The sequence below is a fragment of the Triturus cristatus genome, chromosome 10 (genome assembly GCF_964204655.1).
Source record: "Triturus cristatus chromosome 10, aTriCri1.1, whole genome shotgun sequence".
In the NCBI taxonomy this organism is placed as follows: domain Eukaryota; kingdom Metazoa; phylum Chordata; class Amphibia; order Caudata; family Salamandridae; genus Triturus; species Triturus cristatus.
This window is the reverse complement of record NC_140593.1, coordinates 79,087,643-79,106,138: the sequence shown is the minus strand read 5'-3', so window position 1 is coordinate 79,106,138 and position 18,496 is coordinate 79,087,643. Positions and strand designations below refer to the sequence as shown.

General features: G+C 44.8%; 1 protein-coding gene across 5 annotated transcripts in view; it reads right to left on the bottom strand.

Moving 5' to 3' along the window:
- KAT2B (lysine acetyltransferase 2B) overlaps nt 1-18,496 on the bottom strand; it is a 271,057-nt gene that overhangs the window by 192,356 nt on the left and 60,205 nt on the right. Inside the window, exon 1 of one of the 5 annotated variants that reach the window (XM_085630464.1) lies at nt 2,535-2,643. The exons of the other annotated variants lie outside the window; for them this stretch is intronic. The gene's annotated coding sequence lies outside the window, so the exon portion shown is untranslated. Of the gene's footprint in view, nt 1-2,534; nt 2,644-18,496 lie in introns of those variants that run through there. 5 annotated transcript variants of the gene reach the window in all.

Sequence of the window (18,496 nt, the reverse complement as noted above, 5' to 3'; positions counted from 1 at the left end):
CGACAGTCAGTCTCTATAGGAGTGGTTCTTGCTGGGGACTGCATAAAGGCTTTTGAGATTGTCAAGTATCATATGTGACAGCACACTATGTGACAGAGGCTGGTGCTGCCACTGCTGACATTTGAGTTGGAATCCTTCTTTGCTGCAGAGGTGGGTGCTCTGACTGGCCTGTAGGCCACTACTGTCGTAGATATCCCGTTTTTGATCTACCTAGAGGCCACAACTGTCATTTTAGCGCCCCATCTGTACCTGACCTGGGGAGGCCACAACATCTGAAGACAAGTGCGGCCTTGTGAGGAGCCACACTGGGCCCTCCCCGATGTTGAGACTGAAGAAAGGTCGCAGCCAGAGGGAAAGCGAACAGAACGGTTTTGTGCAGATACATTTGGGGGTATTGTGAGAGAACTTCACTTGTGCCTAATCGGTGCGTAGTCCCATTTTATGCAACAGGAGTTACAGATGCTGCAAAACTGATCAGGGAGAGGGCACCCAAATGGTACACTCCCCCCCGGTAACAAGTTACAACCTTAGCGCCTCACTTAGTACCGCAAACCTTTTTTCTGATGTCCCCAATTGTGCTGTGTATTATTACATTATGCTGTGTGATTAATCCACTTTCTTTTTACTTAAAAGATAAGCACTGGGCTGGGTAATATGTTATTGCGTTTGATGGTCGACTGTTGATTGCTGAGCCCTTGCCCGCACACTGTATTCCAGAAAATCCTTAGCAGCTCGCCCTCTCAACCCTGAGACTCAAGTGCAGAAAGGGTTCACTTGGAACTATTTGCAAAGCAACATTAGGACGGACCACAGGACACCAATGACAAACAACCGGTCACCATGGTTGCAACCCGGTAGTCCTTAGCTACTCTGTAGCCCACGAAAGGAGTCAGACAGCAAGACTTTTTCTTTTTTTAATTAGTGCTCGAATGTATTGGCCAAGTCTATTGACTTTGCCAATGTTTGTCCTCTTTCGAGCCACTGATCACACTTTGATTTGGTGGAAAGGTGCAAGATGTAATAAAGACAGTAAGGTACCATTAGTTCAATAATGGTGCACAGTGACTGGACCCCAACACGGACTCTGAGATTTGCTGAAACAGAACCACTACTGATGCAACAGGACCAGTGAAAAAGATCAACAGATACTCCTACAAGGAGTCAAGAATAGAGCAAATCTGGAAACAAAATAAACACTATAAACTATATCAGAAAGCAAAATATCACCGGGCCCAGAAAACCACAGACTTGAAGGCACAAATATTCATTGTTGCACCTCACATGACAAGAACATGCAATCTACAGATAATACCCGCCTAGAAGACTTGAATAAGCTAGTAATACGTCACAGTCCAGGACACCTTGCACTGAGTAAACCGTCAGCCCCCACTTAAGGTCAGGGAGTGCACAGACATGGAAGATGCACACGCGTAGATGCTCCTGTAGTCAGCGTATCCAGCAATAAGCCACAATAGAGGGAGGAAAGTGTCTCAGAGCCAACATTGCTCTTGCTGTGGACAAGGATATATTGCAATACGTTGGGGGAAATGCACAGGACTGGAACTTCCCTATTAAAACTATTCTCTGGAACAATGCTTAATTTGCTGATGCAGCACTTATCCGAATTACCCAACAACAGATGCGTAAAAGACTAACACTGGGTAACACAGACAGCCCAACACAACTGAGGATTCAAGAACAACAACTGAGAACCCGTTCTCCTTCAATGGTCGACGGTTCCAAGCTGACAATTGTAGTGCGTCATTTGTTTCCACTACTCACGCTCGGAAGCAATGCCCTTCTAATTAGCTGTTGAGCCCGCCGATTAACACTCTATTGCATGAGAATGGCTATCAGATCACTGTAACAGCCCGAGTTAAACACAGAATTTGTGCAATAAAAGCTGCCAGTGTGAAAGCAAAGTTCGCTGCTAACAGTGGCCCTTCACAGCCTGCTCAGCAGCACTGATTAACCAGATGGCTCTGCCAGCTCATTCTACAGATCAGCCCAATGCTCCTGGGAACGCTTGCCAGCAGAAAGGAAGATGAAGCAAGCTATTGCCCAGAGTCACATGGTGCTGGGCGGATCTGTCCCTGGCGCCGGGATCTAACCGTGAGCCCCAGATTCCAGCGCCAGTCGCCCTGGCCGCGGCGCCACACCTCTTGCGCAGAGATTTTAATTTATTACGCAGGAATTAATCCCCTCTCCTAAAGGTGTGATTTTTAATGACAACAGAGTGTTTGTATCATTGCGCTTTGATAGCCTTTTATTAAATCAGGCGCTGTGGAAAGAATAAGACTGATATTAATGGTAGCTCTTTCCTTGACGGAATTCTTCCATCTACCTATTGAATAGATGAAACTCAATCAGATTTGCAGCCCCGCCTGCTCGCGGGCTGGGACTTAAACCCTGGATGGCTTCCATGGAATAACCGCAGCAGAGGCAGACTCCCGCCCCGCAGGTGGCCCGCGCCTCCAGCGGATTGCCAACAACATCCCGGAACTTCCCTTGGGTGGTGGGTCCTTTCAACTTACCTGCAGTACTTGGGGGTTTTCTGTTCTCCTGGGTTCTGGGTGGGTGTTCTGGGTGGCATCCTTCAATCTGTACCATTCTGCAGCTCAGCTTCTGAATGGAGGAGGGGGCGGAGCCAGGAGTCTGCAACTGCCTCTTGGCCTTCCTGGAAAAGGGAAAGTCTGCTTCTCCCATTCCAAGACTCGGGACACTGCCTTGCACTTCATTCAAGTATTTTTTGGCACCTAAACTGAGCTTGGGTGCGACAACGGTTTCAAGATGTGGGCTCTTTGATCTGTAATCTCCTCACAGAACTGAAAGGAACACTGCAACTCCATCACGTAGATTCTGCCAAGTTTCTTTGCAAATGAACGGCGTCCAGGCATCCAGCCAAACCAGCACTAACATGCGAGTCACCGTATTCCTTCAAGGAAGTGACCTCCACTGGGTGGTGTAAACAACTGTTACGAAAGAAGCAGTGGCCACGTGCCTGGAAGCGCGACGGCAGACTAAAAAGTAAGTCTGTACAGTTCGCTTGTTGTGTATTTGCAGGGCAAATGGAAGCAGGCAGACACAGCTTAAGTTCGGTGGGAGGCACAAGATGTTAGAGCCGAGGCAGCATGTCCAACAGAAGAAGCCATGTCAAATGTCTACCTAAAGCTCAAACCGACAAAGGCATAAGTCCTCCCATTCCCCAACCGAACCAGAGGCTCAAGCCAGGTTCAACCGAATGAGCCTGGACTACTTCAACATCCAAACACCACCCCCAGCTAAAAACACTGGATTCACTTCCAGCAAAGACCTCTTCTTTAAAGCATACATCCAAGAAAAAACCAGGACTGACTGGTACCAAAATCCCTTCTGTATATGTTAAAAACATTCTTACCTGAAAGTAACTACTGAACATCTGCTCAAGCCCCAGTCGCCTCACCAGTATGGTAGCAGTGCCCTATTGAATGGCCTTCCCAATCCATCACTGGCTCGCTGAAGGCTATTCTACATGCTAACGCACATTTATTCAAAGGCCTGGAAAGGTGTGACCACATCACCCCAACACTGGATGAACTACATAGACTATGTCTTCAAGGCCGGCAGCATCAAGTAGAAAGCCCACAGAAGCACCACCACTGCTTACCTGGCCGAGAAACTAACCACCCCAGGTGACATCCCACATCAGGAGACGGGACACTGCCAGAGCAGAAGCAAGGAGACGCAAAATAAAGCAGCATTAAGCGAAGCCAGTAGGCCTTGCCTCGGCAAGCATGCATTTTGTAATTTGTGTTTGCAAACAAATGCAATAATCAACAAGCATTTGCAATGCAATCGGTCTAGCATTTATGAGAGTTTGAGCTATTGCATTGTAAATGACAACAGCTTAAATTTTCACAAAGGCGAGACCTATTGCATTGCAAATATTTTTTTTGTTTACAAGCGCCCAATGCCGTGCTTGCATTTTATTAGACACCACGCCCCTTTCTTCACATGAACTGCTTCTAAAGAAAGGAGCGTGGCCTCAATTAAATGGAAAGTATGGTATGGGGCGCTTTAACCAAAAAAGCATTTGATTGAAAAACAAATGCTTTTTTGTAAAAGAGCCGCAAACAGCACCTTCATTTAAATGGCGGCTGAACCCCTTTCTTTAGAAGCGGCTCGTCTAAAGAAAGGGGCGTGGCCTCTATTAACCTGCAAGCGCAGCATGAAGCGCTTGGTAACAACAATATAAAATGTGAATAAAAAAAAAAAACATGCTGCTGCGTTCGGTGGCGCAAATAAACCAAAGGCGTGGCCGCCACTGTGGCGAACTGTGCCATAAAAATAGAAAAAAAGCGTTAGGAGAGAGCGTGTCCTGCCTTAACTAAATAGTTCTCGGAGGCTGTAATTAAAGCCTACAGAGTATCAACACATGCAAGACGGCCAGTCCTTATCGGAGGCTACAAGACGAGACAAGACAATACTAAGGAGGGACCAATGAAGAGGCAGAGTTTACAAAGGACAATTACACAAGCCAATGAAAAATATGGTCAAAGAGTGGGCGGAGCTTCAAGTCCATACCTGAATACAGCATGCCTTGCAGAGCATCACATGTGCTGCCCAGGCTCGACCTAAAAAAAAACGTACAAAAATACAGGAGTGGCTCAGCAGCTTATGTACAGCACTCCGGGCACTGAAGTCTACTCCATTTCAGGCGGCTGTGCACAAGTAATCAGACACAATGACTCACAGTGCAAAACAGCCAACAGATGAAGTGGGAGGCCCCATGCAGCATGTTGTGGTGAGAGGAAGCGTTATGTGAGTGACTTGTGGACAGGTCAAAAGATCAAAGGGGTGGACTTAAAGCTATTGTATGTATGTCAACATGTATGTACTTTAAATTAAGATTTTTTTTTTTAAAAACATGAGGCTGGCAAACCAATTAAAACTGTTCCTAATCCAGGCCTAAACCAGGCGGTAGACCACCTTCATCTAGACACGCAGAATCTGGACCAGCAGGCACATTTAAACCTCCTAAAATTTAAAAAAGGAACTGTGGACGCACCTCTTCACAGACCACTACACAGTAAAAACCCAGGACCGCACACACACACACACACACACACACTGACTCGTTGTAAACTATCACGAACTGTATCTCAGAGCTAGGTCACGTTAACAGCACTCCGATGAAGGTTTGCGCTTTATAACTGCAATCTCATGCTTGAAAAATATTTTCAGATTTGAATGTAGACTGTGCAATTACTTCACTCGCCATATATTATGTTCATTATTTTTTGCCACTTGTAAGTGTTTGATGGAATTAAAGAGTTGGAAAAAGCAGCCTCCCTGTGGTAGAAATTGTGAAAAATTAAAGTTCCGCCAATCTAGAACGTTCTAAGAAGTTTACTGAAGCTAATAATATCTGGTGTGAGTTTAAGCAAGAAGTGAAGAGGGATTTGAAGTGTTGGTTTAAGAACAGAAAAAAATCTGCCCCCTGAATGACTAGTGGGGAAACGAGGTAATGATACAATGCATAAACTCAAGGAGTGCAAGGCTCTGCTTGGCATGCAGCCCCTTAGGCGGCTCCTCACAAAGTGAAGTGTAGAGGTGTTTAATATAGAGAAAACTTTGCAATTTACTCTAGAACGGACAGAGAGCCAGTGCAGTACCCTGAATAGGTGCCTGTCATGGAACACGGGTGGTTCCACCTGTAAATCAGGAAGCATTTTATTGAAAACCTGAATGTACGCCATGAGGAATTTAGGCAACCCTAAAAAGAAAGGGTATTGCCATAGACCAGGTGACAACGTATAATGTTTGATATTACAAGACATTTTCCCTCTTGAGTCAGGTAGGGCATCTCTACACAAAGAGTTGGTATAAGCAAGAAGCAGTGGCATTGGACAACTGGCTGGTCAGAAGTAGAGCTCCACCCAACCAGACTCCAAGGGTCCATCATCCTCACAGGCCTAGAGGGCTGGATGAAGGACAACTGTCTTAAACTCAACACAAACAGAAGGAAGTTCTCACCTTTGGGAACACCACCTTGTCTGGAATGGTGCACGGTGGCCTGCTGAACGCAGACTATTCCACGCCCCATGAGTCCAGCAACATCGCCATCATCTTGGACAGCAAGCTACTATGCAGAAACAGGTAAGCAGTTTCATCCGCCTGCTTCCACACCCTATGCATGCTCCACAAGATCTTCAGATGGCTCCCAATCAACACCAGAAGGATCATCTCGCAGGTCCTTGTCACCAGCAGGATGGACTATGGGAACACACTCTACCTAAGACTCACTGCACGCCTCCTGAAAAGACTGCAGACAATACAAAACTCAGCAGCAAGACTCCTCTTTGACATGCCCAAACGGACCCACATCACACCCCACCTCATGAAGCTCCACTGGCTCCCGATCCAGAAGAGATGCTGGTTCAAGATGTTGACCCACGCAAACAAAGCCCTGAACAATGAAGGGCCAGCAAACATCAACAAATGCATGGGCTTTCACTGACCGACCAGACACCAACAATGCGCCTGTCACTTCCTCACAAACAACCCCCTCCCGGGTCCGCTGAGGCAACAGCGGAGGACTCTCCTTCTAGCACCTGGAGACTAAAGCTTAGAACGACCTTTCCCTGCACCTCAGGACTGTCTCATCCCTCTGGCAATTCACAAATGACTCATGAACAGATCACTACGAAGCAGTTAAGAACTCCAGCGCCTTGCGACCTTCACAGGCGATTTGCCGCACTTTAGAAAACCTTGATTGATTGAGTATATGGCCTACCACAGACGGCCAACAGGAGGGCAACCAAAGGTCAGCACTTCCCCCCCCCCCATTATCATAAGAATAGGGGCACTCATACCACCAGTATCTACCACTCGATTACGTCATCTAACGCAGTTATAAGCACAGATTTGATGTTTGATGTTGGGCAAAAGCCTGCACATGCTTTTACTAAATTTTATAAAGGTTTAATTAAGATGCTGCCTACATATGGGGCATTAGGTGAGCTAGTAGAGTGGAGGTCTAGGCTTTCAATGCTAAGGATTACATATTCCATCAGCTAAAAGTCATCACGTCCTACTGATGACAATGAAAAGACTAAATTTATTTTACCTCAGTAATTCTTTAAACGTTTTATGGCAAGCGAAGTAGGAAAGAGAGCAGGTTACACTAAATACACTTCAGATACTCAGCTGTCAGAACATTCCATGGCCATCATTCTAAGTGTAAACACGCAAGGGTCAAATGCAGTGTTTTGCTAAGAATATCCAACCATTACGCAAGACCTTCTGGCAGGAGAATCTACTTGCTGCCAGGCACCATTTCCATTTCCAGCTTCTACTCGGTCTTTTAATGAATCAATGGCGTGAACTTGCATGGGTGCTAGTACTCAGGAACAAGGTACTGCGGCACCGATACTGGGTTCCACTTCCTATGAGCAATTAGATAGAAAACTGGAAGGCCATCAAAAGCTTATACAAGAGTACCAAGCTCTGTGTGACATTGAGGAGAGATTTTTCCAGACTTCTGCAACAACTGTTGAAAATTTGCATCCTCCTTGCCGGCTGTAAGAGAACTTGCGAAGGCGAAGATTACTGCTCCTTGAAGACCAAGATCTGATCAGAGTGTATAGTGCTGAAGGACCATTAATAACAGTGGACATCTGTTGTGAAAGGCTTCGTTTCAGGAGCATAAGGACAACACGAGTACATTTTTTCATCTGGATCTAGTGCAGCTTGGCTGGATAAGGAGATATGGATGCGTTTCTGATGCTCGGTCTGTTTGAGTGCTGTCAGTGTACACCTTTCCCATCAGAACATCATACATTGCAATTCCTCATCAGGAGCTAAAGTGCGAACTTCTCCAAAGGATCTTGCTTCCAACAGTCCATAACAAACTAGCTATTATAACTCCTTAATCAAATCTTGTAAGCAATTCTTCCCTATAGTTCAGCAATGTAAATTTTCACCTAAGATACACTTTGGTGTAATTACTGAAATGCTCTCCCTTCATCCAGGTATTTCAGCCTTTTTCTGACCTAGAAATTGCATCTATCAAGAGCGTCTATTTTTTTTGTTTCTCAAGTTAGTTATCCAATTTCCACTTTCCCTGCAGGCTTTCTACCAATTAGAGGAATGATTGTTGGTTGGGCCATGTCCCATATCCTATGTTGGTGGTATTGGTGCCCCGGCTCTCATTGATCAGCTAGCAGTATTTGGCATGGAATGAAACTGAGGCCCTCCACCAGAGTTATAGTTCTTTTGTTGGAGGATCAAGCCAAGGTCAGACTAGTACAGGAAACAGGCCCGGGTCAAAATAAAAGTGGCTTCCCATTACTAAATCAAATAGCTAAAAAAGTGGCCCACATTTGCAAATCGAGTACTTTTGAGCATGCAAAGATAAGCTGCGTATGTGATTTACAAGATATGGGCGACTACATACATTTGAGCTTCTTGTAGGCAATGTTTGTGGTAACACAAGAGAAAAAAAGAAAATCGGCCTATAAAACTATCAGGCAGACACACACACAGAAAAAATAAGCTAGCCAAAAAACTGCCAGGTCAGACCAGCCCTTTGGGCACTGCCAGATTGCTCAATAGGGCCATGCAACCCAGGCCGGAGCATCTGAGATGAAAGTGCTGGCTGAGGTCTGAGATTATAGGATCGTTACCCGTGGTCTGAAATTCTAAGAAGTTATGACCAAGAAAACGATCTACTTTTCAGAAAGAGGGGGACACGGGTAGGTGAGCCATGATCTATACAGGAATGTGGCAATGGATAGAAAGGACTCCCAATCCCCATTTCTCTTGACCTCTCAAAAGGAGCAATAGTGAAACACATTTTAAAAATAGCAGTCTTGTACTTCACAAATAAGCAACCTTAACAAGGGTTTAATGCACTGAACCATAGCAATATATGTATATATACACATGCGTAAATAGATACAAACATACATATATATATCTGGACCCCTGATGTGTGAATAAACTACACTCTTGATTGAATATTGCCTATGGAGTCTGTATCCTGTGTTGCGCCGTTCCTGTGGATGGTTTTAACTCTTGGATTTTGTTGTGAATATATATATATATATATATATATATGTGATCAAGGGCTCCTGGGCTCGAAACGCGTCACTGCTGTAACTGGGCTGAATAAATTCCATCTCGCTGAATCTTTGTGGTCCGTCTCCTCCTTCGCCAGCTTTTGACAGCTGGAAGTTGTTTTGGAGTTATAATTTGCCGAATATATATATATATATATATATATATATATATATATATACATACACATACACACTCTAAGTATATGCACATTTAAATTATAAATTCTTAAAAAAGCCTAAATTAAGCTAATCTTACGAACAAATCAAATTAAGCTAATTAACTTAAACTTTTTAGAGATCATTTATTTAAATTAAAATATTAATTTTAAGTTAATTCTGTTTAAAAAAATTAAGCTTTGAAATATTAAATATAGGTTGAATAACAAATAGACGAATGTATCTGTAAATAAAATCAAAGATTGCATATGTGTAGATATGTATATGATATGTATATATTTGGTTAAATGAGCATATATATATACACATATATATATATATATATATATATACATTTACACACATTTAAATTGGGTTTTTCAGGTTTCTTGGGGTGGAAATGGGTTCAGGGTTATGCAGGTGTTAAGTGATATGGGAGCGTTTGGGTAGAAGGTTTTCGGGGTGTTTTTAGCGTTCAGGGTTTTTTTTTTTAAATTGCATAATAGAACCTTTAGGATTCAGTGATGGGAAGATTTTTTTTGATGGGGGTTAGGGTTCAGGGTGAGAATGGGCTGAGGGCTGTGGAGTTTCAGGGTTTACAGTAATGTTTTGGTAAATGTTTTAATGGTTGTTTTAGGCTTCAGGTATGGTGTTTTATTTCTTATACAGACTAAAGGCATTATTAGTTCAGGGATGGGTAGAGGTTTAAAGGGCAATGGGTTTTAGGGCTCAGTGGTTGAAATGAGTTAGGTGGGAATTTAGGAGTTTTATGGTATAAGGCTTTGATTTGTTTTAGGGGTTCAGGGAGGCCTTAAGGTTTTAATGCGATTGTTAGGGTAGGGCTTTGGGGTAATAGGCTTTTAAGTTTCAGAGGTAGGAATTACTTCAGGGGTTAGGGACAGTTTTTGGTTTTTCAGGAGTATTTTGGTGGATGTTGTTACATTTTTTTAGGTGTCCGAGAAGTGTTCTTTCATGGGTTAAAGGAATTTTTAGGTTTCAGCGATAGGTAAAGGTTTAGGGTAATGGGTTTTAAGGGTCAGGAATATTTCATAAAAATGTAATTATTAACATTCCAATTATTAATTTTTTATTTATATATAGATAATATACTAGTATTATTCTATTTAGTAGTATCAATATTAATAATTTTAAATCAACAATATTTACACATTATTTAAATGTATTAGATATAATTTTAGGATCAATTTTATGAAAAACAATGGTTACAATTAGTTTTTTTTTAAATGCATCAAATGTGTTAACATGCCCGATGTAACGGTACCCACGATCTAACTTCTATAATGTCATCACTCCGGAGGTAGAATTTTGGGAAGGAACGACTTCTTCGCAAAAGTCATTTCTCATCTGTCCATTGACCACATGAAAAGGCAGGCCTTGTATGAAACTGTCTTTAGCTGGTACTTTTTCACAATTAAAAGATTTTTTTTTTTTTTGCAGATTTATATACCGCGAACTCGACCCGAAGGTATTGGAGCAATTTACAAGAGCACCAGTTATGTTACACAAGGATACATTCATGTTTTATTTTGGTAGGCATGTAGAGATTAAGTGATTTGCCCAGAATCACAGGATACAAGGCTCGCACCTGGTTTTCCAGCTCCAAAGTCGGCAGTCTAGCTGTAAGACCACATCCTCTCCCCAGGATTGCTACCATAGCATATGGTTCTGAAGTCGTGGGAGAGAAGATGGAAAAACTGTTAGATCTATCAAGTGCCAAGACCTACAGGTTAACATTCAAGTTCCAGCTGCATCTTGAATTTGAAACACAGCTAGGCTATTAAAAATGCTTTCCTCAAGATATGCCATGGATTCCGCCAGGCTGAAAACAACTCCGGGTCAGACAGGAAATAAACACAACTCAAAGGCGGGGATAAACAACTACCTAAAAGACGCAATTCACTCTCTCCATTTAAGAAGTCTATGAAATCTACAAATCTAATCTAAAGAATTTAAAAAGACATATTAATCGAATCACCAGGTAATTTTCTTTACATGAGGATAAAGCTACCATGGTGAAGAAAGCGTATACCTGGCAATTCATTAATTCTTTTGAAGTTTTAAAAACCTTAGCCTTATTTCGACCATGGATATCCATTTCATCTGAAGTTAACATTCATGTGCCTGCATCCTGGGGCCCTGCCCACGCTGGCCCAGACTCCACCCAGGTCCAGAACAACTGAAGGTGACGTGCGCAGGCTTTGTGGAATGGAAAGGACGCGATGATCCACATCTTATGTGCCTGTCCAGAGTTACTCCTAGAAAGAAGGAAACTACTGAGATGCCCCTTCATTCAAGCCAGAATAACAACCTGCCGACAAGCAATCGTGCAGGGCCTCAACGCTGAACACATACGCCTAAAAGAGCTGTCAAATTTGTATAGCTATTTGTGGCAAAAGTAAAGGTCAACACTGAAAAAAGCAGGACTGAAAACTATATATGAAAATTATATATGAAATGTAGTAGTTAGTCCACTGGAAACTGGCCAAATTCTTAACTTCTGTAAGTACGAGACATTGTTATTCCTGCTGACCTGACGTGAAACACTTTTTATTTTAACACACTTATTGTTTTTTTGTGCTGCTTTTATTGTAATGGTTTTAACGTGTGTTTATGTGTAATGGTTTTAATTAGCTATGCACTTATATAATAAATCTGAATTCATTTGTCCAATGTATCAACGGAGCTTAAGGCTTGAATGGTTTCCAGTTTTTGCATTATTACCAAGGGACACATCAAAATGCCTAAAAAAAAATGACTCAACACATCAGACTCATCCAATTTAACCCAAGGATGACACACAGATAGCATCACGGTGTCCATCAGCACTCATTACCAACAAACGCCATATTCAAGTGTAGTAAAGTATACAGAAAAAGTGATGGATGGAATGCTTGAATTAATCTCAGCCACTGGTAATTACTCAGGCCGCATGCCAGTCACATTGTTATTGTGCACACCATGCCACTTCAGTTTGAACCCAGCCATATGCAAATCAGTCTTGACCATGCTCCAATGGGAACAGTCCAGCCCGAACTGCCAGGAACACAAGCAATCCAGGACAGGTTTCGCCCTAGTTAGGGTTCATACGTCAGGTATAGCTTGGTTCCAGTGAGACAGTGCACACAAGACCCACGTCAGGGCATTGCCATCCCACTTAGGGCAACTCACTAAAGCATTCAAAAAAGTGATGGATGGAATGCTTGAGTTAATGTCAGCCACTGTCAATTACATTAGCCAAATGTAGAGCAGAACATAGACTATACTCTCACATGCATCACAAACACATAGAACACACGTCAGATCACCACACACAAATCTAACAGAGCTCAGACATGTCACACACTCAGCAATAACACATTCAAATAAACAAAGACACATACGCCAGTACAATACCTATAACACATCCTAAATCAAATCAGACTAGTGTCTGCCATGAAAACCCTGGAACCAATTAGAAACTCACTCCTGATTAATGACAGTTAAGTCTATCAATGCCACACCAGGTGCGATACAAACATCATAGTCTGAGAGCCAAACACAGCACGATGCCTCTGCTAGGACTGCGCTTAACTGACTCGGATCGTTGTTTGGCCATAAACAGTGTCTCTCTCTCTCCATTTTCCTGACCAACAGAAGATTGGTCACAGTCTCCACTATAGAAAGCTGCAAACCTAGCATCTCTGTGGTTCTGCATGCCACCAGTAGAAAGAAAAGCACTCCTGCAAAAGGGTTCTAAGCAGTGAATTCAATTCATGCTTTGGCAATGTGCCCAAGCTGCTGGAGTTCTGTAGATCACGGTAGAATCTAGAATGTGTGTCATGAGTGGGAAGCAAGTGCTCCACCTCTTCAACAGAGTCTTAATCATGTGGAACATTCACAAGGCTGTCAAAGCCAAAGAAGGCATCCATCCTCCTGAAGTACCGTCACAAAATTAAAGGAGTCAGGATGAAGTCTTCTCCAAACAGAGATAGAGCTGATTTTGATGTACAGAACAACAGGGCATCCCTTAGACTAAGCCAATTCCACATCTGCAATCTGAGACTGCGCAGAATCCAGTACCACCACCTCTGGAACCAGGAGTGGCTCAGAAAAAGGATCAATGGGATGTTGCCTGTCGGGAGGGAGCTGTGGAACAGCCCAGCATCGTCATCTGGCAGAGGACTAGGCATCAGAAGCCCAACTTGAGGCCCCTAAAGGATCTGTGAGGGCCAGAGGTGCACCAGAAAGGCTGGAGGGCTGACAGAATTGTCCATGGAATTCGGTGTGAACCGGCTCCAGAACGTTAACTGGATCACAGTTGGATGTCAAAACATGCCTAAAAGAGACCAATTTGGACTTTGTGTGTTTTTTCTCAACCTTATCTTTTACTTGCCCAAAAATGGTGAATGGGACAGGGAACATCCTAGTGACTTGGGAGTGGCACTCACCCAGTTTCTTGCACTCGACATACTACAGTTCCGCTTTTGGCTCCCTGAAGCCTTTCAGCTAGACCAGTGAGCATTTGTTGCAGGACCTGAAGTCAAGCTTTGGGACTAGACACGAAAAGACAGGTGGCATGCAGGTCCTTGATGAACACCTGCTTGCAACACACTTGGTAAGGTTCAAACCATTTCGTTTTTTTTCTCTACTTGTCTCTCGATTTAATCTTGGACTTACCCAAAAATGACTAACTGGACTTGCAACGGTCTCATCATTAGGGAGTGGGACTGACCCAAATTCTTGCACTCAGCAAAGTAGAGTTTAGCTTCTATGCTTTTCAGATGCATAAGGGAGTGTTTGTTGCAGGAATTGAAGTTATGCTTGCTGAGGAGGCATCAAAGACAGGCGACATGTGGGTTCTTGTCAAAACAGCAGAGCCACAGATCTGCATCAAGTGGTGCTGAACAAGAGGAAGTGACTACATGTCCTTGTGTCCAGAGGCAGAGTAGAGTCACAGCGGAGGCAGATCGCAGCACCTGCCTGTGTGCAGTACCTAAAGCAAACATTCCCAAATGCACTCTGGCACCCTGGTGATCCACAAGGTGAAGAATCTGAGATTAAATGCCTCCACTAGAAATGAGGTTTCTGTTTACATGGTTTCAGCCACTGTGAACAGCTGCTGCTGTGCAGATTACAGGGAGCTGCTCATTCAAATTCTCGTTAGATGCTACACCAAGAAGTTGCCTCACTATACATCAGCGACACTATTACTATGAAAACCAAAACCAAAGTGACTATGCAATACTTCTTAGACATACTCCAATGCAAATGTCTTGTGCACGCACATTTTGCTGCTTCACGGCTGCGGTTTAAGCAGAGGAATGCTGCTAGGATTAATGTGCCATTTCATCGAAGCCTCACCCAGAACACACAGCCAGCACAGTGTTATTCGTGTGCAGGCAGCCATGCTCTAATAATCGCGCTGCCAACTCAAACATCAAGTCCTATTTTTGTATCCTTTGCAAACGACCATAGTAAATCAGTGCAGACATGTTTGTCAGTACCATGACATTGCAGCCTCCTAGTTGTTGACACTGGATCTTTAAAACACAGGGGCAAGTAGCCCGCGTTCTGCCAGCAGAAAAAATACCTATAAGTCTGAGGTGCATTCTTAACCATCAATTAAACCTTTGAAGTGTGCCACGAGGATCCTCAAATAACTAACTGCTTCTGAATGCAGAAAGCTCCTCCCAGTTGGACCATCACCAGTACAAAGAACAGCATGAGCTACGCAAGCGAACGGTTTAGGTGAAGCTGTTCTCCTTCTAAATGTACCTCTCACAGCACATAAGTGGAGCCCAGACCCCTTCCGCTCTTCAACGCTTCACTTGAGCCTCCTCACACCTTCCTTCCACTTCCTCTCTCACCACCTATCCCCCACCAGGTGCATTTCCAAGCTGGTTCCATACAAATGGTCTGTCCTACACTGAAAGCTTCAAATGGGTCTTCTGATGCCCAAACCGTCCATCGGTCACCAAAGCAATCCGACCAGAAACCCACAAAACACACAAATGTAAAACATTTTTTTGACAATTTATATTAGTTACACTTTTAATCACTAAGGTTACACTTATTCACAAAACCTAAGTGCACTTCTCATCGCCCTCTTCTAACCTCCATCCCCTTTTGTAAGAGTATCTTATGGCACCTACATTCTCACTGTACTATGTAGAGTGCCCCGACACCTTCTAGGTTTAAAGTATAAGCCAAGATAAAAAGAATCACTTCTCCAACTACTAAGGCTCTGAAGCTTTGAGGGATTGTCCAACTTGAGGAAAACAGGCTTACACCCTGAATGCTGAGAGGACAACGGTATGTTACAGTCACGAGCACACGCCGGTTCTCTGCTAACTGAATAGCAAATAAGGAGTTTTTAAAAGCAAAGTTTGAGACCATGACCCAGTTATATGCTTCACATGTGCTTTCGGAATCATCACCTGCTGAGTTTTCTCTGCAATCCTTGAAAATTTATCAATGGTTTAATCATGATATTGGGTGGTCTTCGGCTTCTGCCACCATCTCATTGGAGAATGGATGCAATCTGTGCGCATCTTTTTGGAAGAAATGTAATTTTTAGATCACACATTGAAGCCTTGTCTGGGCATCATTTACGGCTCAACCCACTTATTCTCTTGAACCCGATGGCTCTCTTACCTGGCCATCAGACGGTTCACAGACACTCGCTGAGCTTCTACACATTTTCTCTCTTATTTGCAAGATCTTTCCACATTCATCAAAATTTGAGCAAAGGTGACTGCAGGCCCCTTGAGGGACAAAGGTAGGTCAGGTCAGACATCTTGATGCCTCACTGATGGAGGTCAAATGGGTCGCAGATGACAAACCTTGGGCGCTAAATGTCATTTTATTGCTTAAACGTTTAGGTCACAATACTTGAGAAGAACAAGTTACTTACGTTCGGTAACGATGTAGCTGTAAGAAACATTAGTTAGTTAGATTCCTCACCTTAGAATATCCCCAGGCGTCAGGCTGGATCCGGAAAGATTTTTGTAGCAATACCCCTTGCGCGTCGCTAGGCGTCGTCTGCGGCTCCGCGTCAGTCGTTGGCGTCGTGCGCCGGAATGACGTCGGAGTACTTAGACGCCGCCCTCGCGCACTGACGTCAGTTCTTGTACATAGCTTTCCGCGCCAGGAACGCAGAGCCATGCAAGAGACCGACACTGGTGCCAAAAAGTCTAGGGCCCTGAGCAGGATGACCTTAAACCCTAGATGTCGGTTCGCAGAACGGGGAGGATGGGTGGGTCGGTGAGGAATCTAACTAACTAATGTTTCTTACAGATACATCGTTACCGAAGGCAAGTAACTTGTTTATCTGAAAGAAACACGTTAGTTAGATTCCTCACCTTAGAATAGATACCCCAGCAATACCAACCCCGGTGGTGGGTCTGCGAACCAAAATCACACCAGAAAGTCCTGGAGAACAGAACGGCCAAAGAAGCCATCTCTTCGGACTTGGCTGTCCAGGCAATAGTGCTTGGCGAACGTGTGCAGTGAGGCCCACGTCGCCGCCCGACAGATGTCCTGCAAGGGAACTCCCCGTCCCAGGGCAGTAGTCGCCGTTGTGGCCCGGGTGGAATGGGCTCTCAGCCCAACAGGAGGGTCCTTTTTCGCCAAGGAGTAACAAACCTTTATACACAATACGACCCACCGTGAGATGGTCCGCTTGTGTACAGCCCTCCCCTTCCTAGCACCTACGTATCCAACAAAAAGTTGGTCGTCCACCCGGAACTGTCTGGTGCGGTCCAAATAAAAGGACAGCGCACGTTTGGGGTCCAGACGGTGGAGCCTCTCTTCCGAAGGATGCGGAGGCGGAAAGAAGGTGGGCAATGTGACAGATTGCCCGATGTGAAAGGGGGTCACCACTTTTGGAAGAAAAGAAGGACGAGTCCGGAGGACAACCTTGTCCGGATAAACAGAAAGAAAAGGAGGCTTAGATGACGGAGCCTGGAGCTCACTCACCCGTCTAGCCGAGGTGATAGCTACCAGGAAAGCAGTCTTAAGAGTCAGAAGACGAAGGGGACAATTGTGAAGAGGCTCAAAGGGAGCGCACATCAGAAAGGTCAAGACAAGATTCAAATCCCACTGAGGCATTACGAAGGGGACAGGAGGAAACATGTGAGTAATGCCTTTAAGAAAACGAGAAACAGGGGATTTGAAAAGAGAAGGCTGATCAGGAAGCCGTAAGAAAGCAGAGATTGCAGAAATATAACCTTTCAAGGTGCCCAGAGCAGAGCCCTGCTGGGCCAAAGAAAGAAGAAAGAGTAGAACATCAGAAAGAGGGGCGGAAAGGGGATCCACAGCCTTTGCTGTGCACCACGCCACAAATTTGTTCCACCTACAGGCGTATACCGATTTTGTGGAGGGACGCCTGGCTGCCAGAATCACGTCACAGACTTCAGGAGGCAAGTCAAATGGCATCAACTGTCGCCGCTCAATCTCCACGCATGGAGGTGGAGACTGGACAGGTTCGGGTGGAGGACCGTCCCCTGCTGCTGCGACAGAAGGTCCTCCTGAAGAGGCAGTCGTACCGGAGGATCGATTGACATACTGAGTAGCTCGGGATACCAGTACCTTCGTGCCCAATCCGGAGCCACTAAGATGACTTGGGCCCGGTCGCGCCTGATCTTCTTCAGCACTCTGGGCAGAAGTGGTATAGGCGGAAAGTCGTACAACAGACCGCAACTCCACCGGCGACAAAAAGCGTCTCCGATCGAGTGCCGCCTTGGAAATTCCAACGCGCAGAACTGCTGACATTGCGCGTTCTCTTCGGTGGCGAATAGATCTAACCAAGGCCCTCCCCACTGCAGAAAGAGACCTTGCTCCACGTCCGAGTTCAGACGCCATTCGTGATCCATCATGCACCGGCGGCTGAGTTCGTCTGCTCTGGCGTTCAGAGAGCCCGCCAGATGTTGAAACACCAGGATGTTGCCCTGGTGTGCCAGCCGTGTCCAGAGGCACAGAGCCTCCTGATAAAGGGTCCACAACCCCACCCCGCCCTGATTGTTGCAATACCACATGGCGATGGTGTTGTCCATGAACACCTGCACGACACTTCCCCCAGACAGAGGGAAGGAAGGCTTTCAGTGCAAGCCGGATCGCTCTCAGCTCCAACAAGTTGATATGAAGTTGAGACTCCGCCGGAGACCAGAGGCCTCTGATCTCCGCCTCTCCCATATGGCCCCCCCATCCCAGGAGGGACGCATCCGTCACTACTACATGTC